The sequence below is a fragment of the Oncorhynchus clarkii genome, chromosome 29 (genome assembly GCF_045791955.1).
Source record: "Oncorhynchus clarkii lewisi isolate Uvic-CL-2024 chromosome 29, UVic_Ocla_1.0, whole genome shotgun sequence".
Taxonomy (NCBI): Eukaryota; Metazoa; Chordata; class Actinopteri; order Salmoniformes; family Salmonidae; genus Oncorhynchus; species Oncorhynchus clarkii.
The window spans coordinates 34,171,885-34,186,112 of record NC_092175.1 but is presented as its reverse complement, the minus strand read 5'-3'; the positions used below and the strand labels follow the sequence as shown (position 1 = coordinate 34,186,112).

Sequence of the window (14,228 nt, the reverse complement as noted above, 5' to 3'; positions counted from 1 at the left end):
CAAGAGAAGACAGGCTCTTTGCACACTGGCCACAAATGAGGTGGAAATTGAGCTGCACTTCCTAACCTCCTACCAAATGTATGATCATATTAAAGACACATATTTCCCTCAGATTACACAGATCCACAAAGAATTTGAAAACAAATCCAATTTTGATAAACTCCCCACAGTGTGCAATCAGCAGCAAGTTTTGTGACCTGTTGCCACAAGAAAAGGGCAACCAGTGAAGAACAAACACCATTGTAAATACAACCTATATTTATGTTTATTTATTTTCTCTTTTGTACTTTAACTATTTGCATATCATTACATTATTTTGGAACTTTTGTGAGTGTAATGTTTACTGTAGATTTTGTATTGTTTATTTCACTTTTGTTTATTATCTATTTCACTTGCTTTGGCAATGTAAACATGTTTCCCAAGACAATAAAGCCCCTTAAATTGAAATTGAATTGAGAGAGAGAGAAAGATAGAGAGAGACAGAAAGAGAAGGAGTGAAAGTGCGAGTGAAAGTGCGAGAGAAAAAGAACAAAAGAGAACGAGAGAGAACGAGAGAGAGAGGGAGAGTGAAAGAGAATGGGAAAGGGAGAGGGAGAGGCGGAAAGGGAGAGAGAAAGAGAACGAGAACGAAAGAGAGTAAGAGAATGAGAGAGAGAGGGAGAGAGAAAGAGAATGAGAGAGGGAGAGAGGGAAAGGGAGAGTGAAAGAGAATGGGAAAGGGAGAGACGGAAAGGGAGAGAGAAAGAGAACGAGAACGAAAGAGAGTAAGAGAATGAGAGAGAGGGAGAGAGAAAGAGAATGAGAGAGGGAGAGAGGGAAAGGGAGAGTGAAAGAGAATGGGAAAGGGAGAGGGAGAGAGGGAAAGGGAGAGAGAAAGAGAACGAGAATGAAAGAGAGTAAGAGAATGAGAGAGAGAGAGATTAATTGAGTTATGTACAGTGTATATGTGTGTGATAAGGAAATGTTCCAAGGAAAATGGGGAAGGCATTAAACAATAAGCAATTGTCACGCCTACTCCTGTTCCCCCCACCGGAGCTCGACATCACCGGTCTACTAACCACTGGACCTGGCAACCCACATTGCGCAGACCTGGCAACCATCATTGCTCACACCTACCCATCGTTACGCACACCTGGACTTCATCACCACCCTGATTACTCTCCCTTCATATAGCCCTCAGTTGACTCTGTCATCAGGCAGTGTTGGTTATGGTTACGTTCAGTGTGCTGCGCCTGTTTGGTATTATCGTCATGATGATTATTATTAAACGGACCTGCTTCTTGACTTCCTGTGTATACACTACAGCAATGAGCTGCCTATAGTGAGTAATCAATCACTTCTGATGCTCGCAAAATGCATCATATTTAGCAGACCTTGTAAACTAAGTACTCAATAAAGTTTCATAAACCAAATGCTTGTATGAGGAATTGTTAACATGACTGCAGGCCTAACCAATCAATACAGAAGAAAGGTGAATGGAGCTGCACAGATCCCAATCCATAGACCCAATAGCGACTGTGTTAGAAAATGACATTGCAATGCTATAAATACTGGGACAATCCTAAAGAAAAACATTTACAGAGAGATAGAGAGGACAGGAGGATCAATAACCTCAGTTTAATGTGTCTATTTACTGAAGAATGAATGGTTTAATTATTCATGATGGCCGTGGGACATTAATTCAAGTGGAGGAAAGTTAAAAAGTTAGAAGTGTCAGACCTGCCCCTCTGAATTCCAAAACAAATGAAAGTGAGAGATATTTGTCAATTAGCATTTTGGGGGGAAAGACCATGCATAAAGGGATTGTGAAGTGCCCCGTTAAACGAATAACAGAATGTATTTGAGTTTAAGTTGATTGGTTAACAATTAAATTATATGTTTAAATGAAATGACAGATTGGGATGAAGATCATGTTCAGGATCCAAACATGGCACATTATGTTATGTGTGTAAATCATTATGGTATAGTGGTAGGCGAGATATTCTCTGTGAAATGTTATGTTATGTGTGTAAATCATTATGGTATAGTGGTAGGCTAGATATTCTCTGTGAAATGTTATGTTATGTTTGTAAATCATTATGGTATAGTGGTAGGCTAGATATTCTCTGTGAAATGTTATGTTATGTGTGCAAATCATTATGGTATAGTGGTAGGCTAGATATTCTCTGTGAAATGTTATGTTATGTGTGTAAATCATTATGGTATAGTGGTAGGCTAGATATTCTCTGTGAAATGCTCGTGGGCCTCTAAGTGTGGTTTGTAACATGTCTTTGTACATTTTCTAAATCAAAGTAGTGGTCTAAACTGTTTTCAGCTTTTTTCTCCTTCCTTCCTTCCTTCCTTCCTTCCTTCCTTCCTTCCTTCCTTCCTTCCTTCCTTCCATCCTCCCCCCACCCACTCTCTCTTCCATATCTCTGTCCCCTTCTATCTCTTTACCCCTCTCTCTCTCTCTATCTCTCTTTCTTTCTCTCTCTCTCATACACAGACAGACAGACAGACAGACAGACAGACAGACAGACAGACAGACAGACAGACAGACAGAGAGAGAGAGAGACAGACAGACAGACAGACAGACAGACAGACAGACAGACAGACAGACAGACAGACAGACAGACAGACAGACAGACAGACAGACAGACAGACAGACAGACAGACAGACAGACAGACAGACAGACAGACAGACAGACAGACAGACAGACAGACAGACAGACAGACAGACAGACAGACAGACAGACAGACAGACAGAGAGACAGAGAGACAGACAGACAGACAGACAGACAGACAGACAGACAGACAGACAGACAGACAGACAGACAGACAGACAGACAGACAGACAGACACAGACACAATCGAGCAGATTGTTGAGGGAATTTGATATAATATGAGTGCAATGTATAATACTCTAGCTTAACTTTTTGAATCAACTTTTATTTTACTAGGCTATGAAAACTTCTCTGTAGGTCATCCATAGCCTATATGCCTATTTATGAAACCCACAAAGACCAAAAACATTGCTCACACAGCATGGCATAGAAACACATATTTTTGTAATAGAAAATAATGAACGATGTAATTGTATATATTTAATTACATTTGGCAGTTGAAGCATAAAGCGCGTGACAGTGACATGCCCCTATTCGGGGGCACAAGGCGTGCAAGGTGTTGCGGTCCTACAGCGCTGCCTAGCTACCAAAACGGGCACTGTAGTGTTACAGCCCTGCCTAGCTACCAACACGGACACTGGAGTGTTACAGCCCTGCCTAGCTATCAACACGGACACTGCAGTGTTACAGCCCTGCCTAGCTACCAACACGGACACTGCAGTGTTACAGCCCTGCCTAGCTACCAACACGGACACTGCAGTGTTACAGCCCTGCCTAGCTACCAACACGGACACTACAGTGTTACAGCCCTGCCTAGCTACCAACACGGACACTGGAGTGTTACAGCCCTGCCTAGCTACCAACACGGACATTGGAGTGTTACAGCCCTGCCTAGCTACCAACACGGACACTGGAGTGTTACAGCCCTGCCTAGCTACCAACACGGACACTGCAGTGTTACAGCCCTGCCTAGCTACCAACACGGACACTGGAGTGTTACAGCCCTGCCTAGCTACCAACATGGACACTGCAGTGTTACAGCCCTGCCTAGCTACCAACAAGGACACTGCAGTGTTACAGCCCTGCCTAGCTACCAACACGGACACTGGAGTGTTACAGCCCTGCCTAGCTACCAACACGGACACTGGAGTGTTAAAATCAAATCAAATCAAATCAAATCAAATTTTATTTGTCACATACACATGGTTAGCAGATGTTAATGCGAGTGTAGCGAAATGCTTGTGCTTCTAGTTCCGACAATGCAGTAATAACAAGTAATCTAACTAACAATTCCAAAGCGGGGTGAACAGGCAGTGGCTCGGGTGGTTGATGTCCTTGATGATCTTTATGGCCTTCCTGTGACATCGGGTGGTGTAGGTGTCCTGGAGGGCAGGTAGTTTGCCCCCAGTGATGCGTTGTGCAGACCTCACTACCCTCTGGAGAGCCTTACGGTTGAGGGCGGTGCAGTTGCCATACCAGGCGGTGATACAGCCCGCCAGGATGCTCTCGATTGTGCATCTGTAGAAGTTTGTGAGTGCTTTTGGTGACAAGCCGAATTTCTTCAGCCTCCTGAGGTTGAAGAGGCGCTGCTGCGCCTTCTTCACGATGCTGTCTGTGTGAGTGGACCAATTCAGTTTGTCTGTGATGTGTATGCCGAGGAACTTAAAACTTGCTACCCTCTCCACTACTGTTCCATCGATGTGGATAGGGGGGTGTTCCCTCTGCTGTTTCCTGAAGTCCACAATCATCTCCTTAGTTTTGTTGACGTTGAGTGTGAGGTTGTTTTCCTGACACCACACTCCGAGGGCCCTCACCTCCTCCCTGTAGGCCGTCTCATCGTTGTTGGTAATCAAGCCTACCACTGTTGTGTCGTCCGCAAACTTGATGATTGAGTTGGAGGCGTGCGTGGCCACGCAGTCGTGGGTGAACAGGGAGTACAGGAGAGGGCTCAGAACGCAACCTTGTGGGGCCCCAGTGTTGAGGATCAGCGGGGAGGAGATGTTGTTGCCTACCCTCACCACCTGGGGGCGGCCCGTCAGGAAGTCCAGTACCCAGTTGCACAGGGCGGGGTCGAGACCCAGGGTCTCGAGCTTGATGACGAGCTTGGAGGGTACTATGGTGTTGAATGCCGAGCTGTAGTCGATGAACAGCATTCTCACATAGGTATTCCTCTTGTCCAGATGGGTTAGGGCAGTGTGCAGTGTGGTTGAGATTGCATCGTCTGTGGACCTATTTGGGCGGTAAGCAAATTGGAGTGGGTCTAGGGTGTCAGGTAGGGTGGAGGTGATATGGTCCTTGACTAGTCTCTCAAAGCACTTCATGATGACGGATGTGAGTGCTACGGGGCGGTAGTCATTTAGCTCAGTTACCTTAGCTTTCTTGGGAACAGGAACAATGGTGGCCCTCTTGAAGCATGTGGGAACAGCAGACTGGTATAGGGATTGATTGAATATGTCCGTAAACACACCGGCCAGCTGGTCTGCGCATGCTCTGAGGGCGCGGCTGGGGATGCCATCTGGGCCTGCAGCCTTGCGAGGGTTAACACGTTTAAATGTCTTACTCACCTCGGCTGCAGTGAAGGAGAGACCGCATGTTTTCGTTGCAGGCCGTGTCAGTGGCACTGTATTGTCCTCAAAGCGGGCAAAAAAGTTATTTAGTCTGCCTGGGAGCAAGACATCCTGGTCCGTGACTGGGCTGGGTTTCTTCCTGTAGTCCGTGATTGACTGTAGACCCTGCCACATGCCTCTTGTGTCTGAGCCGTTGAATTGAGATTCTACTTTGTCTCTGTACTGGCGCTTAGCTTGTTTGATAGCCTTGCGGAGGGAATAGCTGCACTGTTTGTATTCGGTCATGTTACCAGACACCTTGCCCTGATTAAAAGCAGTGGTTCGCGCTTTCAGTTTCACACGAATGCTGCCATCAATCCACGGTTTCTGGTTAGGGAATGTTTTAATCGTTGCTATGGGAACGACATCTTCAACGCACGTTCTAATGAACTCGCACACCGAATCAGCGTATTCGTCAATGTTGTTATCTGACGCAATACGAAACATCTCCCAGTCCACGTGATGGAAGCAGTCTTGGAGTGTGGAGTCAGCTTGGTCGGACCAGCGTTGGACAGACCTCAGCGTGGGAGCCTCTTGTTTTAGTTTCTGTCTGTAGGCAGGGATCAACAAAATGGAGTCGTGGTCAGCTTTTCCGAAAGGGGGGCGGGGCAGGGCCTTATATGCGTAGCGGAAGTTAGAGTAACAATGGTCCAAGGTCTTTCCTCCCCTGGTTGCGCAATCGATATGCTGATAAAATTTGGGGAGTCTTGTTTTCAGATTAGCCTTGTTAAAATCCCCAGCTACAATGAATGCAGCCTCCGGATAAATTGTTTCCAGTTTGCAGAGAGTTAAATAAAGTTCGTTCAGAGCCATCGATGTGTCTGCTTGGGGGGGGATATATACGGCTGTGATTATAATCGAAGAGAATTCTCTTGGTAGATAATGCGGTCTACATTTGATTGTGAGGAATTCTAAATCAGGTGAACAGAAGGATTTGAGTTCCTGTATGTTTCTTTCATCGCACCATGTCACGTTAGTCATAAGGCATACGCCCCCGCCCCTCTTTTTACCAGAAAGATGTTTTTTCCTGTCTGCGCGATGCGTGGAGAAACCTGTTGGCTGCACCGCTTCGGATAGCGTCTCTCCAGTAAGCCACGTTTCCGTGAAGCAAAGAACGTTACAGTCTCTGATGTCCCTCTGGAATGCTACCCTTGCTCGGATTTCATCAACCTTGTTGTCAAGAGACTGGACATTGGCAAGAAGAATGCTAGGGAGTGGTGCGCGCTGTGCCCGTCTCCGGAGTGTTACAGCCCTGCCTAGCTACCAACATGGACACTGCAGTGTTACAGCCCTGCCTAGCTACCAACACGGACACTGGAGTGTTACAGCCCTGCCTAGCTACCAACACGGACACTGCAGTGTGATGCTGCGACAGCTCACTACTGCTAAGAGTCCCGCGCTCTACTAAACTAATGGAGGAAGTTGTGAGCTAGGCGGCGAGAAAGAGGCGATATCCTCTAAAATGCCCAACCTAAAACCATGGTGGAGGCCAATCATTTTAGGGGACAATTGTATGAGAAGAGTCCGATAGAGAACAACAACTAGCTCAGTAGTATCAGCAGGATATAATAATGAATAATAATGTTGATAATAATATATGCCGTTTAGCAGACACTGCAAAGCGACTTACACTCATGTGCATATATTTTTAAGCACAGGTGGTCTTGGGAATCAAACCCACTGTCCGGGCATTGAAGCGCCATGCTCTAACAACTGAACTAAAGAGTAGGATGTAGGTTGCAGTAGGATGTTGGAGTTGCTACAGTATATAGTAAGATTCTAAGGACCTCTACTGCTGTTGCAGTAGGACATTGTAGTTTCTACAGTATAAAGTAAGATTCTAAGGACCTCTACTGTTGCAGTAGGACATTGTAGTTTCTACAGTATAAAGTAAGATTCTAAGGACCTCTACTGTTGCAGTAGGACATTGTAGTTTCTACAGTATATAGTAAGATTCTAAGGACCTCTACTGTTGCAGTAGGACATTGTAGTTTCTACAGTATATAGTACGATTCTAAGGACCTCTACTGTTGCAGTAGGACATTGTAATTTCTACAGTATATAGTACGGGTCTAAGGACCTCTACTGCTGTTGCAGTAGGACATTGTAGTTTCTACAGTATATAGTAAGATTCTAAGGACCTCTACTGCTGTTGCAGTAGGACATTGTAGTTTCTACAGTATATAGTAAGGGTCTAAGAACCACTACTGTTGTTGCAGTAGGACATTGTAATTTCTACAGTATATAGTAAGGGTCTAAGGACCTCTACTGCTGTTGCAGTAGAACATTGTAGTTTCTACAGTATATAGTAAGATTCTAAGGACCTCTACTGCTGTTGCAGTAGGACATTGTAGTTTCTACAGTATATAGTAAGGGTCTAAGGACCTCTACTGCTGTTGCAGTAGGACATTGTAGTTTCTACAGTATATAGTACGATTCTAAGGACCTCTACTGTTGCAGTAGGACATTGTAATTTCTACAGTATATAGTAAGGGTCTAAGGACCTCTACTGCTGTTGCAGTAGAACATTGTAGTTTCTACAGTATATAGTAAGGGTCTAAGGACCTCTACTGCTGTTGCAGTAGGACATTGTAGTTTCTACAGTATATAGTAAGGGTCTAAGGACCACTACTGCTGTTGCAGTAGGACATTGTAGTTTCTACAGTATATGGTATGATTCTAAGGACCTGTTGGAGTTCCTACAGTATACTGTGATGGTTTTGTTTTTCTCTGCTATTCTAGAGATATATTCTAACCCAGATCTCTCATATTCCTTCTCTATTTGACCCAGATCTCCCCATTCTTTCTCTATTTGACCCAGAACTCTTAAATTCTTTCTCTATTTGACCCAGATCTGCTATTCTTCCTCTATTTGACCCAGATCTCTTCTAATCTTTCTCTATTTGACCCAGATCTCCCCTAATCTTTCTCTATTTGTCCCAGATCACCCCCAATTGTTCTCTATTTGGCCCAGATCTCCCCTAATCTTTCTCTTTGACCCAGATCTATTCCATTCTTTCTCTACTTGGCCCAGATCTTTTCTTTCTCTATTTGACCAATATCTCTTCTTTCTCTATTTGACCCAGATCTGCTATTCTTCCTCTATTTGACCCAAATCTCTTCTAATCTTTCTCTATTTGACCCAGATCTCCCCTAATCTTTCTCTATTTGTCCCAGATCACCCCCAATCGTTCTCTACTTGGCCCAGATCTCTTCTTTCTCTATTTGACCAATATCTCTTCTTTCTCTACTTGACCCAGATCTCTTCTTTCTCTATTTGCCCCAGCTCTCTTCTATTAATTCTCTATTTGCCCCATATCTCTTCTATTCTTTCTCTACTTGACCCAGATCTCTTCCATTATTTCTCTACTTGACCCAGATCTCTTCTATTCTTTCTCTATTTGACCCAGATCTCTTCTATTCTTTCTCTACTTGCCCCAGATCTCTTCTATTCTTTCTCTACTTGACCCAGATCTCTTCTATTCTTTCTCTATTTGACCCAGATCTCTTCTATTCTTTCTCTACTTGCCCCAGATCTCTTCTATTCTTTCTCTACTTGACCCAGATCTCTTCTATTCTTTCTCTATTTGACCCAGATCTCTTATATTCTTTCTCTACTTGCCCCAGATCTCTTCTATTCTTTCTCTACTTGACCCAGATCTCTTCTATTCTTTCTCTATTTGACCCAGATCTCTTCTATTCTTTCTCTACTTGCCCCAGATCTCTTCTATTCTTTCTCTACTTGACCCAGATCTCTTCTATTCTTTCTCTATTTGACCCAGCTCTCTTCTATTCATTCTCTATTTGCCCCAGATCTCTTCTATTCTTTCTCTACTTGACCCAGATCTCTTCTATTCTTTCTCTACTTGCCCCAGATCTCTTATATTCTTTCTCTACTTGACCCAGATCTCTTCTATTCTTTCTCTACTTGACCCAGATCTCTTCTATTCTTTCTCTACTTGTCCCAGATCTCTTCTATTCATTCTCTATTTGCCCCAGATCTCTTCTATTCTTTCTCTACTTGCCCCAGATCTCTTCTATTCTTTCTCTACTTGCCCCAGATCTCTTCTATTCTTTCTCTACTTGCCCCAGATCTCTTCTATTCTTTCTCTACTTGACCCAGATCTCTTCTATTCTTTCTCTATTTGACCCAGATCTCTTCTATTCTTTCTCTATTTGACCCAGATCTCTTCTTTTCTTTCTCTATTTGACCCAGATCTCTTCTATTCTTTCTCTATTTGACCCAGATCTCTTCTATTCTTTCTCTATTTGACCCAGATCTCTTCTATTCTTTCTCTATTTGACCCAGATCTCTTCTATTCTTTCTCTATTTGACCCAGATCTCTTCTATTCTTTCTCTACTTGACCCAGATCTCTTCTATTCTTTCTCTATCATTTGTTCATTTTTTTCATCATATAGAAACATGACTTGTCATACTTGTTTTGTCAGTGCTTTATAATGAACTTGAACTTAAATTCCAGAAGACAGAACGAGAACATGCCAGTCAAACCCCATTACATTCATGTGCTATTTAAACATTCATGTGCTATCTAATCAAAGAGGGTCAATACAGTTAATGTTAATGTGAAGATGAAACTAAGTCTTGTTAGGATTGCTCAGCAAATACCAATATAGTGTATAATGTGGTTAAGGGACAGTATGGGATGATCATTGTGGACGTTGGACTAGTTGCTTCAACAGTCTGACATAACATAAAGACTGTAGAGGGTCTGTTAGGCTCTATTACCCACAATCTCTGTCTTTGACATGTTAGCGTAATGTGATGATGAGTGACTATTATTGAATCTGGTTGTCATGGTGGTTCTATGTTGTACCCCTTGGTCTGCAACTCTGCGTTCCTCCACAGGTGTTCATGTTCAGCTCAGTTGCAGACATGCTCCGCTGCATCGATGAGAACCAGCTGATCTCAGAGTTTGGTGGAACTCTGGAGTACTGCCATAGTGACTGGATTGTCCTTCGTACGGTAAACATGCAGTCACACAGTGTCACTGTCACGAACGTTGTAAGAATCGGACCAAAATGCAACGTGGTTTGGGTTCATCTTCATTACGTGAACCTGCAAAAAACAATAAAGAACAAAATGAACGTGAAGCTATGCAGTGCTCAAGGCAACTCATCCCGGATGAGCCCCCAACCATGAATACTCACAACAAAGCAACAACCTTGCAAAACATACAAAAATCATTAGACACAAGACAAAAACTCATAATTGCTTACTCACTACTGGGGCTGTAATCCTTCGCAGAGGAATAGCCTCGGGGTATCTTGTAGCCATACACATTATCGTTAACAAAAACTGGTTACCCGCTTTTGTCTTTGGTAACGGTCCGACACAATCAACCACCACATGCTCAAATGGTTCACCTATGACAGGTATGGGACAAAGAGGAGCGGGAGGAATAACCTGATTTGGTTTTCCTGTTATCTGACATGTGTGGCATGTCCGACAGAACTGAGCCACATCTCGTTTTAAACCCGGCCCAAAAGAAATGTCGAAGGATCCGATCATACGTCTTTGTAATTCCTAAATGACCAGACCACTGGTGATCATGAGCAAGGGATAACACATTTTGTCGAAAGGCTGTAGGAATCACTATTTGGTAAACAGCATTCCAATCTCCACCCGCGTCAACATGGGATTTCCATTTACGCATGAGGAGATTACCATCAATGAAGTTAGCCACATTCTTCTTCTTCACCTCTTCTAACAAGACAACACTAGAAAAACATTTAGCAAGTTTGTTGTCAACCTTTTGGTTAGCAATCAGCTGCTCACGAGTGACTGGTAACTGTATTGCATCAGCAATAAGTTCAACGTACTTTGATTCTTTCCTGGGCTGTTTGTCAGAGGTGATCAGCTTCTCAGAGGTATCACACAACCCATCCTCTTGATCATCCTCTTTGAACAGAACAGTGTTCGACAAATCTATCACGTCACCCTCTTGTAGTGCCTGAGCACGAGTGACAGCACAAGAGGGGAACACATGTGGATAACTCTGTGCCAGCTCATTAGAGAGAGAGTGGTCACTTTTATCCAATACTTCCAATACGGGTACTACCTTTCCTCCGGCAATATCGTTACCCATTATAAAGGTCACACCTTTCACTGGCAACATAGGACGTACCCCCACTCTGAATATTCCACTGATTAACTCAGAGTGTACTTTCACAAAGTGCAATGGCACGGGGACAAAACCCATTTCAATACCCTGCACTAACACACTGGAACCACAGTATGTATCGTCAGATAAGGGCAACACATCAGACAATATAAACGACTGCGCCGCACCAGTATCTCTAAGGATTTTAACCGGACGCTGAGACGCTTCGTCATTCGTTAGGGACACAAACCCCTCGAAAATGAATGATTCATAACTGCGGTCGGGGACTGAGACTTTCAAACTGCAGTTACCCTGAGGCACCTGTTTTGTTGCAGACCTCACAACCGTACGAATTAGACCAACACCTGTTGGTGGCTTGGCACGAAGAGGCATCCCTTGTTTGCGTTTAAGCAGGAAGCAATCATTAATCACATGTCCCACTTTATGACAATAGAAACAGGAACGCTCATTCTTCTGGCGTGCTTGATATACTACTGCTGGTCGACTAGGGCTAAAGGTAGGAAACTCAGTGGCTCTACTCTCAGTTTGAGCCGAAAACACACTCTTGTGCGTCAACACAAACTCGTCTGCCAACACAGACGCTTCTGCCAGGGAGGATACTTTCTGTTCGTTTAGGTAAACTACAATGCGTTCGGGTAAGCAATTTTTAAACTCTTCCAACAAGATTAACTCCCGGAGAGAGTTGAAATCAGTTACCTTACTAGCAGCATGCCATTTATCAAACAGATTTCCCTTGTCTCTAGCAAATTCCACATAAGTCTTACTAGAAGACTTTCTATGAGACCTAAATCTCTGTCGGTATGCCTCAGGCACAAGCTCATAGGCACGAAGAACAGTAGCTTTGACCACTTCATAATTCAAACTGTCCTCTAGAGGTAGCGCTGACAAAACCTCTTGGGCTTTACCAGTTAATTTACACTGAAGTAATAGACACCATATGTCTTCAGGCCACTTCAATGCTACGGCTATACGCTCAAATACACAAAAATAGGAGTCAACCTCTGACTCTCTGAACAAAGGTACTAAGGCAATCTGCCTACTAATGTCAAACATGTTTGAGGACACAGCAGGTGAGGACGACTCACTAACAGGCACAGTAGGAACGAAGGCTAGCCTTGCTGTCTCTGCCTCCAGTTCCATCTGGCGCATTTTAAACGTCATCTGCCTCTGTTCTCGTTCTCGTTCTCTTTCTGCCTCAATTTTACACATCTCCAACTGGAGAGTCTCTCGCCTAATTTGGGCTCTCTCTTCCACCTCTAGTTGTAACTGTGCTAAACGGACATCCCTCCTGGCATCACCATTTGACAGTGGGGAGAGTGGATCAAAATGGGACAATGTGGCTGGTGTTTTAGCCTCGCCCTCATTATCAGACACCAATGGGCTTACAGGAGCAGCAACATCCCCTACAGGGTTAGTAGACTCAGGCAGCGGTAACACAAGCACCTGCTCTTCCAACAATACTTTTAACACCAGCTTTTTAACCTCCGACTTAACTACATTCTGTGGAATCGATACTGAATAATGGTCAGCCAAGGTCATTAAATCAACTCTACGACATTTGTCAAAAAACCTCCCACGAAGGGTTATCCAAAAAGGACTTCAAATCAAAAGTAGCCATCTTACACTACTTCACAAGAGCCAACGAAAATAGCAAACACTAATGCTACTTCAGCTATAACGTTCAACACTGAACTATACCACTACAACAATCTACATGAGCGGCATGGGTGTCAGTAAAGACAAATCCCGGATGAGCCCCCACTTATGTTACGAATCCCTTTTGGCCCGACAGTCTAGGGGGGATGGTAATGAGACGCGTAACATAACTCATGCAAATTATAATTGTGACAAAGTAAAAGTGTGAACGTAATAACCAGGACAACTGAAATCTAACCGTCAAACTCAGGGTTTATTTATAAACACACGGTAATGGGGGGAGCAGGAAAAGGGGCTGAGCTGGACCCAAGGAAAGAAACAATAAGTATTCAAAACACCCCTAAGCTAGACTAGCCTATTTCAACAACAGCTAACTAACTAACCAAAAATACAGTGGGTGGTCCGCCCAGTTCTAACTAGTGTATTTAACAAAGTTCACCTACGGGTAGTGTATGCCCATGGGCGACTTGTCTTGGTTTCCCCCTTTTCCCACCAGCAACAAACAAACACCATAACCAAAACAATACTCACAGGAGATGACAAAGTGATTTGGAGGTGCTCAAACAAAAGAGAGGTTAATTAATACACAGAGAGCGAGTGAAAAACAGAGGTCTACAAACATGGCATTTACAAAGAGATTGAGCTACTGAAATCTATGAAGAACAGAGATCTACCAACATGGCATTTACAAAGAGATTGAGCTCCTGAAATCTATGTAGAACAGAGATCTACAAACATGGCATTTACAAAGAGACTGAGCTACTGAAATCTATGTAGAACAGAGATCTACAAACATGGCATTTACAAAGAGATTGAGCTCTAGAGCAAACAAATGATGGGGTTTTTAAACCATGGGGAAGGAACTGTGATAGGGTAGGAAACAGGAGGAGGTGTGTCTTCTGATTGATGGGTTGATTGTTGACTGATTGGGGAGTGATGATTTTCACCTGTGAGGGGAGAAGGAGAGAAAAGAAACACACACAGGATACACACACACACACAGGATAATGGTATCCGTAACAACTATACACAAACAAGATCCCACAACCAACAGGTGGAAAAAGGCTGCCTAAGTATGATCCCCAATCAGAGACAACCATAGACAGCTGGCTCTGATTGGGAACCATACCAAGCCAACCAAGAAATAAATAAACTAGAATGCCCACCCTAGTCACACCCCGACCTAACCAAAATAGAGAATAAAGGATCTCTAAGGTCA

The 14,228-nt window shown here is 43.7% G+C and overlaps 1 pseudogene; it reads left to right on the top strand.

Annotated features, from left to right (window-relative positions):
• Window positions 1-14,228, top strand: part of LOC139388208 (proto-oncogene DBL-like) — a 33,891-nt pseudogene that overhangs the window by 5,880 nt on the left and 13,783 nt on the right.